The sequence below is a fragment of the Culex quinquefasciatus genome, chromosome 1, assembly GCF_015732765.1.
Source record: "Culex quinquefasciatus strain JHB chromosome 1, VPISU_Cqui_1.0_pri_paternal, whole genome shotgun sequence".
Lineage (NCBI taxonomy): Eukaryota > Metazoa > Arthropoda > Insecta > Diptera > Culicidae > Culex > Culex quinquefasciatus.
Window position 1 is genome coordinate 102,195,032 of NC_051861.1, and position 21,551 is coordinate 102,216,582.

The window sequence follows — 21,551 nt, forward strand, 5'->3', positions numbered from 1 at the left end:
CGGTAGCCAAAGTTGGTGGACTTTGAAGTATCCGGATCAATCCCTCGGAATTGTGTTTGTCCAAATCGCATTTCAATGGACGGGTGTAATGTCAAAGTTAAGCCTCGGGCAGGGTCGTCGTTTTAAGCCATGTAGGTTGCTGAAATAAATCGCATGAAGACTGCGTGGTTCTATAATTCCTACCTTTTCGCCAAATTGTCGTGATAATGCAAAAGCTTAACCACTTGAGGAGCTATTAGACTATGGCAAACAAACAATATTTTTGACAGTTTGCCTGCATTGTTTGTTTGCAGAAAAGTCAGCCTGCATCATTCGGTTTTGTTTGCGAGTTTGGCAAACTGTCAAACACAAAATGTGCGAGTTTGTTTGCCATAGTCTAATAGCTCCTTCAGTAGCATACCATTTTGTTATAGCTGGCAAAAAAACCATTTAATAAGTTGGAAATGTAAAAATATCACTAGGAACAGTCAAACATAAGAGAATGCATGCAAAATATCTGTTTTCTAACAATTTTTCATCAAGACTTTAAAATTAAAATGACTTGTTGTGCTTCAAATCCCGGACATTGATAAAAGCTAAGTCGAAGAAATCCGTTTGCTTTTTGGACTTTGGAATTTGGACTAAAATTCGAGTGAATGGCAATCATCAGGTCTCAAACAAGCTATCAATGCGAATCCATTGCAAACCCCTCAAATTTCACTGCAAAAAAACCACATCAACCAGAGTCGTTAGTGACACACCCCGCATGTGCAATGCAAATGAACCCAAATTCACCTCCGGCACCGTGCTGCACTTTCCTTGACGATCTCTCTCTGCCTCGGTCTCGTTACAACAATGACCTTTTACGTAATCACGCCCTAGGTCCAACCGGCGCGCCGCCACTTTCGATTAAATCCCGTCCCCCTCGGAGATTGACAGGTTATATCGCACAGGCGGAGGCGGAAAGAGAGCAGGGTGACATGGTACTACGTTTTACACGGAGAAAAATCTGCTCTAAGATGCCGATAATAACTAAAATTTTAAGTAATATCAATTGTAAAATGTAACTTGGTCAAGGACGTCTCCATAAACCAACATTCATACATTTATACTATGCGGATATAATCCGAGGTCAAAATCCGATGACTTTTTGCTTGTTACGGTGATAAACTTACGTAGCTCCACTCCCTGGAGGTTTTGGACGACCACGTTCGTATCCATATATGTATCAACAAACTACTCGATGATACTTTGCCAAATGCCAATTTTTCATACAATTTGGACATACTGTACACAGAAAAAAAACTATGGTAATATTACATCTGGGAAGGGGTACATCTTTTATGTCAGAAAAAAGGTGTAATTTTACCTCTGGAAATGTGTAATTTTACCTCTTTTCTGGTGTAATGTCACTTTTTCAGTCTAAATTGAGGTAAAATTACATCATAAAAGAGGTAATATTCAACCTTCCTAAATTACAGCTTCCAAATTTACATTATTTTTTTCTGTGTATACTCTTGAAAACGATTATTTATTATACTTTTTCACGTTACATAAAGCATTACCTCAAGTAACATTTTAAAGCAATTAGCCACCAGCTAGTTTTATTGAAGTTTTATGACAGCATCTTTATTGCTTATAAGTTGTACGTTGGTTCTAAGAAGATTTTATGCCTCGGACATAAAACCTAGTGCCAATAAATGCCAAACGACTTTCAATAAGATTTTATGAAAGTTTTAAGACAGTCTTGAGAACCTGATGGCAATGTCATGCCAAAGTGTTTTATAGCAACTCTACCAACTCACACGAAATCGGGAAAAGTTGCCCCGACCCCTCTTTGATTTGCGTGAAACTTTGTCCTAAGGGGTAACTTTTGTCCCTGATCACGAATCCGAGGTACGTTTTTCGATATCTCGTGACGGAGGGGCGGTACGACCCCTTCGATTTTTAAACATGCGAAAAAAGACGTGTTTTTTCATTAATTTGATGAGATAGAAATTTGGTGTCAAAGGGACTTTTATGCCAAATTAGACGCCCGATTTGATGGTGTACTCAGAATTCCGAAAAAACGTATTTTTCATCGAAAAAACACTAAAAAAGTTTTAAAAATTCTCCCATTTTCCGTTACTCGACTGTAAAAAATTTTGGAACATGTCATTTTATGGGAAATTTTATGTAATTTTCGAAGCTACATTTTCCCAGAAGGGTCATTTTTTCATTTAGAACAAAATTTTTCATTTTAAAATTTCGTGTTTTTTCTAACTTTGCAGGGTTATTTTTTAGAGTGTAACAATGTTCTACAAAGTTGTAGAGCAGACAGTTACAAAAATTTTGATATATAGACATAAGGGGTTTGCTTATAAACATCACGAGTTATCACGATTTTACGAAAAAAAGTTTTGAAAAAGTTACTTTTTGCGTTTCTCTTTGTTTCGTCGTCCGTGTCTGTCGCGGGTGACCATGAATGGCCATGATCGATGACGACCAACTTTTTCAAAACTTTTTGCCTTCCTCACTGAGGTAAGGCTATAATCCTGCTCTAAAAATGAACTTTTTATTAAAAGCTCGAAGACCCACCTTCATATATACATAACGACTCAGAATCGAAAACTGAACAAATGTCTGTGTGTGTGTGTGTATGTGTGTGTGTGTGTGTATGTGTGTGTGTGTGTATGTATGTATGTGTTCAAAAATCTTGCCAAGTTTTCTCAGCACTGGCTGAACCGATTTTGATCGAACCAGTTGCATTCGACTTGGTTTAGGGTCCCATACATCGCTATTGAATTGTTTGAAGTTTCGATAAGTAGTTCAAAAGTTATGTATAAAAATGTGTTTTCACATATATCCGGATCTCAATTATATGCATGTAAACGATGTCCGGATCCATCATCCGACCCATCGTTGGTTAGGTAATCAAGAGACCTTTCCAACGAGTCCACAACATCGAAGATCTGGCAACCCTGTCTCGAGTTATGACCACTTAAGTGATATTTATGTACTTTTTTGAAGCCGGATCTCACTTAAATGCATGTAAACGATGTCCGGAACCATCATCCGACCCATCGTTGGTTAGATTATCAAGAGACCTTTCCAACGAGTCTACATAATTGAAAATCTGGCAACCCTGTCTCGAGATATGACCACTTAAGTGATATTTATGTACTTTTTTGAAGCCGGATCTCACTTAAATGCATGTAAACGATGTCCGGATCCATCATCCGACCCATCGTTGGTTAGGTAATCAAGAGACCTTTCCAACGAGTCCACATAATTGAAAATCTGGCAACCCTGTCTCGAGTTATGACCACTTAAGTGATATTTATGTACTTTTTTGAAGCCGGATCTCACTTAAATGCATGTAAACGATGTTCGGATCCATCATCCGACCCATCGTTGGTTAGGTTATCAAGAGACCTTTCCAACGAGTCCACAACATCGAAGATCTGGCAACCCTGTCTCGAGTTATGATATTTATGATACTTTTTTGAAGCCGGGTCTCACTTATATGCATGTAAACGATGTCCCGATCCATCATCCGACCCATCGTTGGTTAGGTAATCAAGAGACCTTTTCAACGAGTCCACATAATTGAAAATCTGGCAACCCTGTCTCGAGTTATGACCACTTAAGTGATATTTATATACTTTTTTTAAGACGGATCTCACTTAAATGCATGTAAACGATGTCCGGAACCATCATCCGACCCATCATTGGTTAGGTTATCAAGAGCCCTTTCCAACGAGTCCACAACATCGAAGATCTGGCAACCCTGTCTCGAGTTATGACCACTTAAGTGATATTTATGTACTTTTTTGAAGCCAGATCTCACTTAAATGTATGTAAACGATGTCCGGAACCATCATCCGACCCATCGTTGGTTAGGTAATCAAGAGACATTTCCAACGAGTCCACATAATAGAAAATCTGGCAACCCTGTCTCGAGTTATGACAAGTTAAGTTATATCTGTGTACTTATTTTTCTGGACCTAAAAAAGTAGCTGAAATGTGTGTCCAAACCACTCATATTGCCCATTGTTGGTAAAAAGTGAGGAAGGCATCAACCACACAGGTGGATTAAGTTAGTTTTTTTTCGTAAAATCGCGATAACTCGTGATGTTTATAAGCAAACCCCTTATGTCTATATATACAAATTTTTGTAATTGTCTGCTCTACAACTTTGTAGAACATTGTTACACTCTAAAAAATAACCCTGCAAAGTTAGAAAAAACACGAAATTTTAAAATGAAAAATTTTGTTCTAAATGAAAAAATGACCCTTCTGGGACAATGTAGATTCGAAAAGTACATTAAATTTCCCATAAAATGACATGTTCCAAAATTTTTTACAGTCGAGTAACGGAAAATGGGAGAATTTTTAAAACTTTTTTAGTGTTTTTTTCGATGAAAAATACGTTTTTTCGGAATTCTGAGTACGCCATCAAATCGGGCGTCTAATTTTACACAAAAGTCCCTTTGACACCAAATTTCTACTCATCACCGTTTCAGGCTGCAAATTATTGAAAAACACCTCTTTTTTCACATGTTCAAAAATGGAAGGGGTCGTACCGCCCCTCCGTCACGAGATATCAAAAAACGGACCTCGGATTCGTGATCAGGGACAAAAGTTACCCCTTAGGACAAAGTTTCACGCAAATCGAAGAGGGGTCGGGGCAACTGCTGTGTGAGTTGGCGGAGAATTACCCCAATACATGTTAAACATCGCCATTTTTGCAAACCATCTCCAATGCATAATTTGGCTAGACGAAACCTTATTTTTTGAAAGAATAAAACCTGTCTGGCATAAGACGTTTGAAGACGAATGAAAGGTCATTCGTCCATAACTCCTGACTGGGTTTTAACAAAGGTTTTATTCTAAGGCTTTGAGGAGGTTGTTAGGATTCAATTGTAAAACCTGAACTCCTATGTAGGTTTTATAAATATTATAAAAATTCAAAAATCTAGGCAACCACTCGTTGTTTATTTACATTTCCAGTCGCAGTTTCCACCAAACTGAACTTTCGCACTTCAAAATTGCGAGTGACAGCTAATAAACAAAAACAAGCGATAAACCTCGGCTTTCTTTGATCATTTTTGTGGAAATTTTAAATTTTCCAAGCAAGTTTGACAAATCGCAGTAGTGCGATCAATAGCAATAATTTAGTGTTGACAATTTTTTGAAACGAAAGTTTTTTTCGAAGTTTAAAAAGAAAACTTTTTTTCATGAATATTTTTTATGAAAAATATAAATTCTGTCCACTACATTTACCTTTCCGTGCATTTATAAAGCTGTGCACGATGAAAGTTCCCTGCTTTAAATCCAATTCCCCGTCCGCGGAGATTAAGCTGACACGATTTCCGTGTACAAACCTTGCCTTTTGACACCTCAACTCCTCGTTGTTGCGGGGTTTTACGGGGGGATTCATCCAAGGGGACGTCGTGACGGGGGGATTTTTTCGGGGGTTCCCCTCTAATCGTGACGATCCGCCGGAGAAAGAGAGCGGTTAGGCCACCGAAAAAAAAATCGAAAGTAACAAGTTTAGCGCTGACCGGGATATTACTCAACTGCGCCAAAACAATCCACAAACATTGTATTTGAGGTTAGGTAAGGTACACGGGGGGAACATTTCGCTTTCGCGGTTGTTCCACAACCCAATTACGAGCGAACGACGCGCGGAGATAAAAAGTAGATCAATTAACTTTACGTCCCAAGCAATCAGCGATCGAATTGTAATGGTCCCCCCTTCTACAACTGCTAGTCAGCAGTTCTGCCGGGGCTACTTATTTCAATAAATCTCACCGCGCTGCGACCGAAAAGCCCCGGTGACGCTTGAGTGACGACCGCGCGGTCGTAATTTCGCCATTTTGTACTAAAACTCGTACTTAGAAAAGTCGATTTCCTGCGAGCTCTACGCAGCTGCTTAGTGACTGCGTCACAGGAAAGAAACCGCCTGTGCCAGAAAACGAAACTTGCTACAGGGAAACTACGATAGTTTGACAAAGATTGTTGCCATTCGAGTGGGGTGGCTTTTTAGTACACGCTTCTCAACACCAAATCAATTCCTTGTGTCGACCCACCAGATTCGAACTGTACCCGTTGAAGTCGTCCAGTCAAACGAAAGCAGATTAGAAGCAATTACAGCGCTTTTTTCTGGTTTCGCTGGTCGATTTTTTTTTCAACTATTGATTCGCCATTTTTTTCCCTCTCTCTCTAATTCTTGGCGCAGCCCAATCCGATTGCGATTGCTCTGTGTGAGAGCTGGGGGGACCCTTAATTAACCCAACATGTTTGCGGTACAAATTGCGATTCTTCGCCAGCTCGCTAATTGAGACTTGTGTACGATTGTCATGGCTGCTTTCAAGCCTGGGACACGTTGTGGAGAAGTTCTCAGAAGTCATCATCGAGTTGAGCTCGTGCTGCGAGGGTGGACCCATTTTTTGGCGGCCGTCACTAATCGTTTCTTGACTTGCGCCGTTGTCTACGATTGGAGGTGGTCATAAATCAAAGCTGTTGAGGAGGAATGGGTCCGAGTTTGGAGCCATTTCGGGAGGATTTGAAGATTTAAGTGTTGCAGCTGAACTCTAAATCTGTCGTGTTACAAAAAAAATTGCAAGGTTATTTTTTAGAGTGTAACAATGTTCTACAAAGTTGTAGAGCAGACAATTACAAAAAATTTGATATAGACATAAGGGGTTTGCTTATAAACATCACAAGTTATCGCGGTTTTACGAAAAAAAGTTTTGAAATAGTAGTTTTTGCAATTCCGTCGTGAAACTACTTACTTTTCCTGTCAATTTTGAACGACGAAAAAGCCTACTTTTCTGTATCAACAATAACAGAATCGAATAGCAACACTTTTCAAAATAAATGCTGAAAAGTTCTACTTTTCAGCACTGAAATGGGTGCTGAAAAGTTGAACTTTTCAGCACTTGTTTCGAAAAGCAACACTTTTCAACATTTTTTAGATTTAAACGATTTATTGACAAAATAAATGAAAATATTACTTAAAATTTCACTCAATGGGTGTTTTTCGGAATTGCAAAAAATGTTGTATGGAACTCGTTGCAAAACTTGATTTTTTCAGCACTCTTCGTATTTATCCAACTCGGTGAACCTCGTTGGATAAATGTACGACTCGTGCTGAAAAAATCTTCTTTTTGCAACTTGTTGCATAAACTACTATTATGCAACAAGTTGCAAAAAGAGGATTTTTTCAGCACGAGTCGTACATTTATCCAACGAGGTTCACCGAAAAACACCCATTGAGTAAAATTTTAAGTAAAATTTTCATGTATTTTTCCAATAAATCGTTTAAATAAAAAAAATGTTGAAAAGTTTTACTTTTCGAAACAAGTGCTAAAAAGTTCAACTTTTCAGCACTCATTTCAGTGCTGAAAAGTAGAACTTTTCAGCATTTATTTTGAAAAGTGTTGCTATTCGATTCTGTTATTTTTGGTAGGAAAAAGTAGGCCGTTTCATTTCTTCAGAAGGACAGGAAAAGTTGACAGTTTCACAGCGGAATTGCAAAAAAGTTACTTTTTGCATTTCTCTTTGTTTCGTCGTCCGTGTCTGTCACGGGTGACCATGAACGGCCATGATCGATGACGACCAACTTTTTCAAAACTTTTTTTTCGTAAAATCGCGATAACTCGTGATGTTTATAAGCAAACCCCTTATGTCTATTTATTAGAGGTGGGCAAAAAAAGAGCGAGCCGCTCAAAGAGCCGGTTCACTAAAAAGAGCGAATGAACCATGGCTCACAAAAAAAGAACCGCGGTTCTTTTTTAAACTACGGTCTTTTGAAAGAACCGTTCCAAGATAGAATGATTTTTAAACTTGTTATAAATATAATTTATCGAATTTCGAACAAATTGCATCACAAAATTTCGTTTTTAGAATTGAAAATGCAATTCTCAATTGAAAAAAAAATGCTTATAAAAAATAATCTTAAAATAGCAAAGTTAAAGTTTTCAAACTTATTTTCAGTTTCCTACACTGAAAGTAAAAAGTATCCTTTTTTCAAGTTCACCTGTCGTCACCCTTTAAAAGGGTATCGAAAATGTACTGAATTTGACATACCCTTTTAAAAGGGTGACGCCGGGTGAACTTTAAAAAAGGATAGAAAGTATCCTTTTTGAGGATTGAAAGTACTCTTTTGAGGGATACTTCTGACTTTGAGTGTACTTTTCTTTGAAATTCCAAAAGTAAATGATTTTCTAAACAAAACGAAAAAGCTTTTCTTTATATAACTGATCGAACATTAAAGTATTATACGAATACAAATTTGGGCATTTTAGCTTGTAAAATATTACCATTGCATAGCATAGCTTGTAAAATATTACCAAAAATCTAATTAATAGCTGAAAGATTATGGAAAAAAAATAATTCTCTTGCCTGATTTAACTTCAGTGTTTATAGTCTTCATCGATTAAATCAGAATTTAGAAAAGAGTTTGCAAAATCACACAATTCTTAAAAATAACCTTTTTATCAAAATTTTGAAATAGAGCGAAAGAGCCGTTCAAAAGAGCGGCTCTTTTTAGTGAGCGAACGAAAATGAGCGGCTCCTAAAAAAGAGCGGTTTTGCCCACCTCTACTATTTATCAATTTTTTTGTAATTGTCTGCTCTACACATTTGTTGAGCATTGTTACACTCTAAAAAACAACCCTGCAAAGTTAGAAAAAACACGAAATTTTAAAATGAAAAATTTTGTTCTAAATGAAAAAATGACCCTTCTGGGTCAATGTAGATTCGAAAAGTACATTAAATTTTTCATAAAATTTGTGACAGTCAAGTGACGAAAAATGGGAGAATTTTTAAAACTTTTTCAGTGTTTTTTTTTCAATGAAAAATACGTTTTTTCGGAATTCTGAGTACGCCATCAAATCGGGCATCTAATTTTACATAAAAGACCCTTTGACATCAAATTTCTATCTCATCACCGTTTCAGGCTGCAAATTATTGAAAAACACCTCTTTTTTCGCATGTTCAAAAATGGAAGGGGTCGTACCGCCCCTCCGTCACGAGATATCAAAAACGGACCTCGGATTCGTGTTCAGGGACAAAAGTTACCCCTTAGGACAAAGTTTCACGCAAATCGAAGAGGGGTCGGGGCAACTGCTGTGTGAGTTGGCGGAGAATTACCCATTTAATATGAATGATGAAATTTTCTGATTAATTTGGTGTCTTCGGCAAAGTTGTAGATAATGATTAGGATTGCTTTTTTAAATAATTTATTTACACTGTAAATAAATAAGTTTTTTAATAGGACTCAAAATGGGTATCTCTTCTCTAAAATTAAGTTTTAAACAAGAAAAGGGGATAATTATCTATTTGTGGACCATTTTAATAGTTATGCTTGATTTTATTATTTTAAAATAATTTGCAATAGAAAAACTCGAAAATTCGCGAAAGTTTCATTTTTTAACATTGAAAATCAAACTCATAGTTTTTGAGATATTTTCAGTTAAAATTTACAAGCTTATAAGGTGACACTTTGAATAAAACCTCATTTCCATCCATTCAAAAATTTTAGGAAATCTCATAAATTTATAAATTAATTTTTCAGGGTTGATTTCCTTTCTAGAAGTATTTTCAAAATGCAAAAAAAAACGAAAAGAAATCGAAAATGTAAACTCAAAAGTGGCTACAACTTGAGAACGGTAGAATTAAATTAAAAAATGCTAATTTCTAGTTGAACTCAATAAAAAACATTTTTTATCCGTTTTTTCGATATTTAGAAAAATCTTTTTTTTCCAAAAGCTCATATCTTCTGAACCAGATTTTTCCCCATCACGCATATGGCTCAAAAGATTTCTTTTTTACCTCTCATATATCAAAAAGTTTCAAAATTAGGAAGTAAAAGAAAGTTAATTCAAAAAATTGGAATTTTTCCGTTAACCTACAGTCCTACAACTTTGCCGAAGACACAGATGATGATCAGAAAATTCCTTCTCAAGGTACATAATTTCATACATTTTCACAATCATTTTGAATGGTCATACCCCAAAGCGGTATGAGGCCTTGCACTGAAAAAAAAAATGATGCAAAATATAATGTCTTTTGACAATACAAGGCAAAATTGTTCAAATAAAAAAAATACAAAGAAAAGTCGGCACTATTCATAATTTATTTTTTCTTTGTAATTTTTTTTTTGATAAATTCTTCATTAATATAACCTTATTTTTTTTTCAATTTCCAAATTACTTTTATCGGTTCGAACATTATTCCTAAAAAGGAAAGTTGTTGCTGATTTCAGGGTGGCCACTCAATTCGAAAAAAAAGTCGGAAATTCTGTTGCATCTTGTCACATGATTTGAATATTTGAAAAAACGATCCCAACTTGAGTTTTTCAATATTTTTTTGGGTTTGATATTTTCAAATGATAAACTAAATTCGTTAAGTTGTTTGACTTGTTCCAAATGTTTGATTTTCCTAAACTTTTTAAGAGTATCGTTTAATTAATATGGTTAAATCTTGATTTTCAGCTATCGATAAATTCAAAAAACGAAACTATTGGCACTACGCCCCCCGGGGCATGGCCTTCCTCTAACGTGGGATTTCTGCTCCAGCGCCTCTGACGAGACAGGAGAAACCGGGACCGACGTTTTACTTCACCATCCGATAGAAGCTCAGTGGATAAGGCGGGAATCGAACCCGCGTCTCATAGCATCATCGGGATCGGCAGCCGAAGCCGCTACCCCTGCGCCACGAGACCCAACGATAAATTCAAATATAAAATTAAATCCAAACATTTTTATCTCTGATTGAATAAATTTATTTTTTCAGTTTATTTTGAAGATTTTAAACTTTCGTGCATTCATCTCTTCAAGGCGGATTGTGGAAGAGAAAAGTTTACAAAGTTCTAAATTAGTTGTCTGGTTTTTTTCAATAATTTATTTTCTTGGTTTTTCTGAGGTATTTCAAATATTCAGAGCCACATTTAAATCTCAAACGAATGAGTATTACCAAGTTCTGAGTTGGTATAATCATTTTTTCAATTTGAAAATTGAATTTGAGTGCACACCCTGTAAAACCTTAAACAGTTGCTTTTCTTCATAGTTTTTGAAGATTTTTCCCGAGGCCAGATCGAGCACAAATTTGGATTTTAGCCTAGTGATGGATGAATCTTTGATTTCAAGAGTAAAACGTTAATCCACCATTAGGTGGTTGGTGCCTTCCTCATATTTACAAAGTACACGGAGAAAAAAGAGTTCCCAAAATCGTGAACACCCGTTCATGAAATTGGGAACCACGAACAAAGCGTTCAAATGCCATGGTACGATTTTCAAAAACCGGTGTTCACGATTTTGGGAACTCTTTTTTCTCCGTTTAATAATGAAAATAAGTTTATGAAAAAATATATTCCTGATACAGACTTTTCCAGAAAACATGCAGACTCTCATTTAAAGCAATGTGGCAACCGGGCGTTTCGCATCTGGCGCGACTTTCGCACGTGAACAAAAAGATCCGGCCTTTTGAGGTTATGCAAAAAATCACCCTTTTTTGTAGATACAAATATCTTTTTCTTAGCATAACTTTTTAAATACTTAACTAACAGAATAAATTTTAATAGGGTCTTATGGGACTCCAAAACGAATCGAATGAGGCTGACCCGGCCAAAATCGGTTCAGCCAGTTCTGAGAAAATCATGTGAAAAAAACAAACATCCCCACAGACATGTGTTCAGAATTTGATTCTGAGTCAATATGTATACGTGAAGGTATATCTAGAAGGTTTATTTAAGAAGTTCAATTTTCGAGTGATTTTATAGCCTTGTCTCAGTGAGGTGAGGAAGGCAAAAAAAGAGTTAGCAACGGGAAGTACCTACCAGCCTACTGAATAAAGCTTAGGGTGACAAGACAAAGTGTTTTTTTTTGTAAATATTAAGAGATACCCCCTGGTTCAATTCTTCAGGTGGTGAACAAAAGCAACTGTGCAAATTTTGAGCCAAATCGGTTAAGGTTTAAGGATCGCTTTTTATCGTTGAAGTTTGTATGGGCAAATCGCAAAAAGTATGGAAAAAAGCTTAAAAATCAAAATCATACCAAAAGATGGCGCAAGGTTCTTGAGTAAAATTTTATGACAAACAACTTTGTCCAAGACCGCAAATCAATCCGAGTTAATCCTGACGAGTTATTAGCGATTAAAAGAATAGGTTTTTGCATGATTTTTTTTTTATTGTACCAACTTTGACGATTTTAAGCAAACCTTAAACCTTAACCGATTTCGCTCAAATTTTTCACAGTTTTTGATTTGATTTGATGTGATAACCAACAGGGCCACAAGGACGACCTATGTAGCGGTTGCCTGAAACAACAGTGGCTCAGACTTGCTCAAAATTTTCACAGTTAGGTACTTATTATTGCCTGAAGAATCGAATCAGGGGGTATCCCTGAGGTCATTTTTTTTTGTCTATTGTCACCCTAATGAAACTCTAATCGCATGATCATTGCTGCCCATCGCCTCAACGATCGATTTGCTTTTGTTCAATCATAATTTCCACATAAAAATGGTAATCTAAACCGTCTTTATTGTCTTCAAAGTGTTTCGCAACCGGTGATCTGGTCTCTTCTCCAAACAAACCACGAGCCGTAACCGTTTTGCTCGCCCCCCAAAACTGCCCATATTTCAGCTAGAGCTGCTCTAAAACTAAGTGGCACTTTCAGGCCGTGAATAACTGTCGTGAGCAGTTCTCTAGGATTTCGGTCATTCGATTTTTTTTGTATTTTTTAATCCGACTGAAACTTTTTTGGTGCCTTCGGTATGCCCAAAGAAGCCATTTTGCATCATTAGTTTGTCCATATAATTTTCCATACAAATTCGGCAGCTGTCCATACAAAAATGATGTATGAAAATTCAAAAATCTGTATCTTTTGAAGGAATTTTTTGATCGATTTGGTGTCTTCGGCAAAGTTGTAGGTATGGATACGGACTACACTGGAAAAAAATAATACACGGTAAAAAAAATTTGGTGATTTTTTTATTTAACTTTTTATCACTAAAACTTGATTTACAAAAAAACACTATTTTTAATTTTTTTTATTTTTTGATATGTTTTAGAAGGCATAAAATGCCAACTTTTCAGGAATTTCCAGGTTGTGCAAAAATCACTGACCGAGTTATGAATTTTTAATCAATACTGATTTTTCAAAAATCGAAATTTTGGTCGTAAAAATTTTTCAACTTCATTTTCGATGTAAAATCAAATTTGCAATCAAAAGTACTTTACTGAAATTTTGATAAAGTGCACCGTTTTCAAGTTATAGCCATATTTAAGTGACTTTTTTGAAAATAGTCGCAGTTTTTCATTTTTTTAAATTAGTGCACATGTTTGCCCAGTTTTGAAAAAAATATTTTTGAAAAGCTGAGAAAATTCTCTATATTTTGCTTATTTGGACTTTGTTGATACGACCTTTAGTTGCTGAGATATTGCAATGCAAAGGTTTAAAAACAGGAAAATTGATGTTTTCTAAGTTTCACCCAAACAACCCACCATTTTCTATCGTCAATATCTCAGCAACTAATGGTCCGATTTTCAATGTTAATATATGAAACATTTGTGAAATTTTCCGATCTCTTCGAAAAATATTTTGGAATTTTCAAATCAAGACTAACATTTCACAAAGGCCAAACATTCAATATTACGCCCTTTTAAAATGTTTGTCTTGATTTGAAAATTCCAAAAATATTTTTTTCGAAAAGATCGGAAAATTTCACAATTGTTTCATATATTAACATTGAAAATCGGACCATTAGTTGCTGAGATATTGACGATAGAAAATGGTGGGTTGTTTGGGTGAAACTTAGAAAACATCAATTTTCCTGTTGCATTGCAATATCTCAGCAACTAAAGGTCGTATCAACATAGTCCGAATAAGCAAAATATAGAGAATTTTCTCAGCTTTTCAAAAATATTTTTTTCAAAACTGGGCAAACATGTGCACAAATTTAAAAAAATGAAAAACTGCGACTATTTTCAAAAAAGTCACTTAAATATGGCTGGGTAATTCTCCGCCAACTCACACAGCAGTTGCCCCGACCCCTCTTCGATTTGCGTGAAACTTTGTCCTAAGGGGTAACTTTTGTCCCTGATCACGAATCCAAGGTCCGTTTTTTGATATCTCGTGACGGAGGGCGGTACGACCCTTCCATTTTGAACATGCGAAAAAAGAGGTGTTTTTCAATAATTTGCAGCCTGAAACGGTGATGCGATAGAATTTTGGTGTCAAAGGGACTTTTATGTAAAATTAGACGCCCGATTTGATGGCGTACTCAGAATTCCGAAAAAACGTATTTTTCATCGAAAAAAACACTAAAAAAGTTTTAAAAATTCTCCCATTTTCCGTTACTCGACTGTAAAAAATTTTGGAACATGTCATTTTATGGGAAATTTAATGTACTTTTCGAATCTACATTGACCCAGAAGGGTCATTTTTCATTAGAACATAAATTTTCATTTTAAAATTTCGTGTTTTTTCTAACTTTGCAGGGTTATTTTTTAGAGTGTAATAATGTGCTACAAAGTTGTAGAGCAGACAATTACAAAAATTTTGATATATAGACATAAGGGGTTTGCTTATAAACATCACGAGTTATCGCGATTTTACGAAAAAAAGTTTTGAAAAAGTTGGTCGTCATCGATCATGGCCGTTCATGGTCACCCGCGACAGACACGGACGACGAAATAAAGAGAAACGCAAAAAGTAACTTTTTCAAAACTTTTTTTCGTAAAATCACGATAACTCGTGATGTTTATAAGCAAACCCCTTATGTCTATATATCAAAATTTTTGTGATTGTCTGCTCTACAACTTTGTAGAACATTGTTACACTCTCAAAAATAACCCTGCAAAGTTAGAAAAAACACGAAATTTTAAAATGAAAATTTATGTTCTAAATGAAAAAATGACCCTTCTGGGTCAATGTAGATTCGAAAAGTACATTAAATTTCCCATAAAATGACATGTTCCAAAATTTTTTACAGTCGAGTAACGGAAAATGGGAGAATTTTTAAAACTTTTTAGTGTTTTTCGATGAAAATACGTTTTTCGGAATTCTGAGTACGCCATCAAATCGGGCGTCTAATTTTACATAAAAGTCCCTTTGACACCAAATTTCTATCTCATCACCGTTTCAGGCTGCAAATTATTGAAAAACACCTCTTTTTCGCATGTTCAAAATGGAAGGGTCGTACTGCCCCTCCGTCACGAGATATCAAAAAACGGACCTCGGATTCGTGATCAGGGACAAAAGTTACCCCTTAGGACAAAGTTTCACGCAAATCGAAGAGGGGTCGGGACAACTTTTCCCGATTTCGTGTGAGTTGGTAGAGAATTACCCGGCTATAACTTGAAAACGGTGCACTTTATCAAAATTTTAGTAAAGTACTTTTTGATTGCAAATTTGATTTTACATCGAAAAATGAAGTTGAAAAATTTTTACGACCAAAATTTCGATTTTTTGAAAAAATCAGTATTGATTAAAAAATTCATAACTCGGTCAGTGATTTTTTGCACAACCTGGAAATTTCTGAAAAGTTGGCATTTTATGTCTTCTAAAACATATCAAAAAATAAAAAAAATTAAAAATAGTGTTTTTTTGTAAATCAAGTTTTAGTGATAAAAGTTAAATAAAAAATCACCAAATTTTTTTACCGTGTATTATTTTTCCAGTGTAGTCCGTATCCATACCTACAACTTTGCCGAAGACACCAAATCGATCAAAAATTCCTTCAAAAGATACAGATTTTTGAATTTTCATACATCATTTTTGTATGGACAGCTGCCGAATTTGTATGGAAAATTATATGGACAAACTAATGATGCAAAATGGCTTCTTTGGGCATACCGAAGGCACCAAAAAAGTTTCAGCCGGATTAAAAAATACAAAAATTAAAATTGAAGAAAAAAGACCGATTTCGTAGAGAATTGCTCTCGTCTTTCCTACTCGCTGAGACACGTCGCGCGAGATGATAGGCCCTCATAAATAATTCAATTTCACGATTACTCTCGCGCGCGCGTTCAATATTTGATTATTCAAAGTAAGCGCTCTATCCAATAAACAATTATCATAATGCAGGAGAGATTCACTGGAGTTTTAAACTGCGTGAGTTTGTACGATTTTAAATGGGTTGTAATGCTCCAGCACCAGTGGCCGAAATTCAAATTCAGATCGCGCAAACTCTGCGTGCGTCAACGCGTTGCAACATCTCTCGCCGATGCGTCGTTTAATCGAGGTGAGACTTTCTCACAGAAGGTAGGTCGACAGTTTAGAGTCAGTGGCGTAGAACTTTGGGGGAGATTTTAAGCATGCAATCCAGCAGGCACGGCGACGTGCCCCCCAAACAGCGATGCCATAGAAAGGGTCAAATAAATCGCGTTTGGCAAGACAAGGAACGCCACTGTTCGAAAAGCTTGATTGAAAGGGCAAGAAGAGGATTTATTGCCCCCGCCAGGTTGAGTCAACTTGGCCTACCGCGGCGAGCTTTCCCACACCGGTGAACAGCCCTGCGGGTGACACTTTTTCTCCAAAGTCTCCCGGCAGGTAATTATTTCTCGGCCCTGGTCGAAGATTGGCGCTGTATCGCGCAATCGCGGATCGATTAAAGACCGCGCGACGTAACTGCGAACGAAACTATCGCGCCGACGTTCCAGCGCCAAGTCTTGCGCGGAGATCTGGTGTGGAGTTCACAGCTGCGCCGCGAGAAAGGAGGAAATAAAAACATGAAAATAAACACATTTGACGGCGGGGAAACAAGCGCAGTGCGCGCGGGTGGTGCAGGGGCTGGACAGTATCGAAGGTCTGGTTGAATAGCTGCGCGGAACTAAGCGATCGGAACGTGGTGTCGACTCGACCCAAAGTTACCTTCCAAGCCGCGATGCTGTGGGGAGGGCTTGAAAAGTCGTGTTGAGTTGATCCCGTCGACGTGCCTTCCAAGCAGCGATGATACGCATAGGTCTTTTTTAAGTCGATCGAAAGAGAAAAGATTGCCAACTCGACACCCTGTCCAAATCACACACAGGCAGGGACGGACAGTTTCCGCTGCAAGCCCCAGATGGTGGTGGTGTTAAAATAGCGTTGGAAAAAGGTATCAAGAGCAAAAACCGAGCGCTCGCCTATCTCGCCACACCATAAATCGGGAACAAAGCTTTTCTTTCAATCTGCGTGAAGAGTTGAACTCCACGGTTTGAGGTCGGGGAATAGATTGCGGAAGAAAGGTTCGCCGCGCTCTGCAAATTGAATTAAACTTTTACTTTTAGCACGGTCTTGTTGGTCTGCACGGGGTGTGTTAATTGAGAGGTACTTTAATTACAATAATTTAGAGGCGTTTGAAATGGATCGCTGTTGAGCTAACAAAACTGTTGCGAGCGCATAATGGCAGCATCTCATCCAATTAAGCAGTTAATTGTGAGACTGGTGGTGAGGTGGTGAGGAGGAGTTTGTGAGACTGGTGAGCGAGGGAGTGGGTGGAAAATTGAAAAATTGGCGTTGGGTTTTTAAAGAGGTCTTATGCATAGATAATTGACGCTGCAGGTATTGGCAGGTATTGACAGCAGAGTGAGGTTATGTGTGTACAGGCTTCTCTCCTCTCCCCCTTTAAAGATCTAGATTGGCCCGTGGCACTTTCACTCGAGGTGTGGTGTGGGATTTGTTTCCGCTGCGGCAGTTCTGCGCGGCAAATTGTATCGACAGTTTTGGGCCGAGATGATAATTGTTTGTCTTGTCGGATTGGAGCGGTGGATAATTGACTTCGAGAGAGTGAGCCGGATAGAAACGGATGTTGGGACTGATTGGTTATGTGCAGGGGGAGGGACACCCTTACGAACTATAGAAACAATTAGGAGAATACTCCTATTTTCCTTGAAATTTCTGCAGCACTTTTGTGTGTTGTATCTTTCCGGAAGAGATTAAAAGTCCAACAATCACTCGACATGACTTTTTCGTTATTGCGCAAACACACAACCATTTTCGCAACGCTCAATAAACCCCAAAAAAAAGCAGTTCCTCGTCACTGTCATTTAAGGAAGCGCTAAGCGACCCTAATGAACGAATCTCTGCCATGCTTATCCGGCTAATTAAGCATTGCATCAGAGCCGTTCAGTCTTGGACGACGACGATCACCCTCGTCACACGTTGGGTTGTCACGTTTTGCGAAGCCCTGCACACGAGCAAAACGAATAAAAAAGATGATTAAATTTGGTCTTTATTTTGGGCCACAGGAAGTTGTCAATCATGGCTGTCTTCTCCCCTAAGATACCGAAGGCAAAGGTTTTAAGTCGAGGGATGCTGCAAATAAAGTTAGCTCTGCATACATCACGTGAATGTTTTCAAAACAGCTTTTATTTGCGAGATGACGACGCCCGCTCTCTGTGGATCGTTCCCTTTCATTTCCTCCGAAGATCCAGGCCTAGCAGCGTTGTGCTATCTTGTCACATGAGTAAGTCATGTGTGACTACTAAAATGACAATCATAACAATAATAACAAAAATAAAAAAAAATGTCAAAAATGTCAAAAATGTCAAAAATGTCAAAAATGTCAAAAATGTCAAAAATGTCAAAAATGTCAAAAATGTCAAAAATGTCAAAAATGTCAAAAATGTCAAAAATGTCAAAAATGTCAAAAATGTCAAAAATGTCAAAATGTCAAAATGTCAAAATGTCAAAATGTCAAAATGTCAAAATGTCAAAATGTCAAAAATGTCAAAATGTCAAAATGTCAAAATGTCAAAATGTCAAAATGTCAAAATGTCAAAATGTCAAAATGTCAAGAATGTCAAAATGTCAAAATGTCAAAATGTCAAAATGTCCAAAAGGCAAAATGTCAAAAATGTCAAAATGTCAAAATGTCAAAATGTCAAAATGTCAAAATGTCAAAATGTCAAAATGTCAAATATGTCAAAATGTCAAAATGTCAAAATGTCAAAATGTCAAAATGTCAAAATGTCAAAAATGTCAAAATTACAAAATTACAAAATTACAAAATTTACAAAATTACAAAATTGCAAAATTACAAAATGTCAAAATGTCAAAATACAAAAATTACAAAAATACAAAAATTACAAAATTACAAAATACAAAATTACAAAATTACAAAATACAAAATTACAAAATTACAAAATTACAAAATTACAAAATTACAAAAATTACAAAATTACAAAAATTACAAAAATTACAAAATTACAAAATTAAAAATTACAAAATTACAAAATTACAAAATTACAAAATTACAAAAATTACAAAAATACAAAAATTACAAAATTACAAAATTACAAAATTACAAAATTACAAAATTACAAAATCACAAAATTTACAAAATTACAAAAATTACAAAATTACAAAAATTACAAAAATTACAAAAGTTACAAAAATTACAAAAATTACAAAAATTATAAAAATTACAAAAATTACAAAAATTACAAAAATTACAAAAATTACAAAAAATACAAAAAATATAAAAATTACAAAAATTGCAAAAATTAAAAAATTCCAAAAATTTCAGAAATTTCAAAAATTTCAAAAATTTCAAAAATTACAAAAATTACAAAAATTACAAAAATTACAAAAATTACAAAAAAATGTTCAAAACATTGATCGTTTTGAGGCAAGATAGCACAACGTTTTGAGCCAGACAGGCATAAGAATCCGAAGTTGCCGTTTTGTTCAGCTCAACTAAACCTGATCCTTGTAGGTGGCAAAGCGATACTAACACAGCCCAAGTTCATTGTTTTCTTCCCGTTGAATCCGCACTCGCTCTACATTCACACTGTTTCATAACTCTCGGATATGAATGGGGAGGAGGTTTGCTTCTCGCAAATAAAAACACATCAATTTTTGAGGCTGTTTGTTACGAGCTGGAATATAATAATAAAAAAAATCGACGGAGTCAGAAGCACGGTTATGATTCCGGGGACCACACCGCAGAACCACGTGAAGAGTCGTCGTCGCGAGCCAAAGCCAGAGTCAGCAGCGTGCATATCAATCGATTCCGATCTCGTAAATCACACGACCCGTGGCCAATCCCTCGTCGAAAGAAAGGCTACCCTTTCTAATTTATCCCCAGCGACTTCGACATTGTGCCAAACGGAAATGTTTTTCTCGCTGGCGACGAACCCCGCACACAGAGAGTTCAACGACGCGGGGTTCAAACGCTCGCTGCGAGATTAGGATCAGCGAACGGCTTGTTTCGAACTCGGAGTGACGTGATTTTGGCGCGCGGCGAAGAGCCCCGAGGGGCTCGAGGCCGATCGAAATCTGGCTCGAGCTGGGAGAGACCCTAAAGTGATGCGGAGGTCGTCGTGTAGGAGTGTGTAAAAGATTTTGATTGCGTAACGGTCACTTGGGTTGTTGGCAAGATCTGGGATTGGGGCTACAAGGGGGTGACATAATTGTCGAGTGTTTGATCAGATATTGCAACGATTTAATAAACAAATTGATTGTTCGAAAAGCTGATCAAAGGTATAACCCCAGGCTAGGTCTAATTTACTGACAACTCCCAGTTGGTGAAAGGAATCATGCTAATCAGCTGTTGTTAAATTCGTCAGCTGAAATTTGAGAAGTATGGCGACTGTTATTATGTAGCACAGACTTTTGTACTAAAATTTAGTTAATAACCTTCACCATCAATCCATCCAATCCATCCGAAGAATCGATGTCCTGGGACATCAATCTGCTCAATCAAATCCCCTCTCAGAACGTGTGAACTTCTCACGCACCTCCCCGTCTGTCAAAACAAGAAAACTCATCGAACTATGGCAGACCTTGCCAACCTTCCCGCCATCAATCATTTTGACTTACTATACCTCAACAAATCGGGTGACCTTCTCGCAGCTGACTAATTGCAGCTTCCAGGCAACTCCACCCCGCCTTTATTCCACCCGTAATTGCATGTTCCCCCCTTCTCAGGAGTCCGTCCGTGGGGACCGCACCCAGTCATTATGTCATAGAGACCTTGCCGTGACCATCAGCCGGAGACTTGCGCGCTAGGATGGGATCGACGTAGGGTTGAAAAGGTCCCTCTTTCACTCACCTTTGCCGCGCTGAGTTGATAATCATCTACTAGTCCTCCACCCCGAGAAGAAGTGATCCGTATCATGGATAGGACTTCAAGGGACCGCAATCAGACCACGATCGAACCCAGGTGGTTTGGCGAATCTTGGGCAAATGTTGCAAACGTGTCCCCCAAATATCTGGTCGCGACGATCGTCGCGATCCACGCGTTCCGTTCCGTGAACTCCTCCGCTTCGCGGCGATGCATCTGAAGAACCTCGATGCGTGGAGGAATGCGGAGCCATACCGCGCTAACGGTTACTCAATAGCTCGGAGTTCTTATTGATCTTGATGGTAGGCCAAAATGCCGCGCTCGACTCTAGCTTAAGATCCAATTAACGGCTAGCCGTGGGGTGCCTTAATTTATGAAAACTGGACCACTGCTCAAATCGGGTAGCCGAGTGGACACGATGAATACTAATTAGAGTGGGCTCTTTCAGCGACATATCTTCTGCCCCATCTGGATCGGCCAAGATCAAAGCCGCGCGCGGTTTGCGATGGCGGCGTGGGGGTTTCGTTGGTTTACCC

General features: G+C 37.4%; 1 protein-coding gene across 1 annotated transcript in view; it reads left to right on the top strand.

The window, feature by feature from the left end:
* The window catches only part of LOC6040719 (cadherin-86C), a 313,005-nt gene that overhangs the window by 54,168 nt on the left and 237,286 nt on the right, over positions 1-21,551 (top strand). The gene's annotated exons all lie outside the window — the stretch shown is intronic.